The sequence below is a fragment of the Mandrillus leucophaeus genome, unplaced genomic scaffold (assembly GCF_000951045.1).
Source record: "Mandrillus leucophaeus isolate KB7577 unplaced genomic scaffold, Mleu.le_1.0 Scaffold1249, whole genome shotgun sequence".
NCBI lineage: Eukaryota > Metazoa > Chordata > Mammalia > Primates > Cercopithecidae > Mandrillus > Mandrillus leucophaeus.
In genome coordinates, this window is record NW_012100865.1 from 32,180 (window position 1) to 32,665 (window position 486).

The window sequence follows — 486 nt, forward strand, 5'->3', positions numbered from 1 at the left end:
AGGAGCTCCTCGCCCACAGTTACTCATTTCCTCAACCTGTGATTGTGGGCAAATATCCCAAATGCATTAACAAACAGCTGACTCATAATGACTAATGACTCAACAGGTCCTGTCCCTCGCCTGTGGATTACAAGTGTGCAAAGGGACAGGAGGTCAACAGTGGGACCTGTTTGGACTCAGGGTGAAGATGGGAGGGGGACAGAAGGGTGGCAAGAAAAACCAGAGATGAATAAAGTCAGGCCAGGGTTGTCACAGCCACCAACCAGCAGAGAGAAGGAACTTGAATACAGCACCATCATTCCCCTCCGCATCCTGGAGGCTGTGCTTTCCATTTTGTAGCCCAGGGACCCTCTTTCTTGTTTCAAAGGGGCTTTTTTTTTTTTTTTTTTAGACGGAGTCTTGCTCTGTCCCCCAGGCTGGAGTGCAGTGGCGCGATCTCAGCTCACTGCAAGCTCCGCCTCCTGGGTTTACGCCATTCTCCTGCCT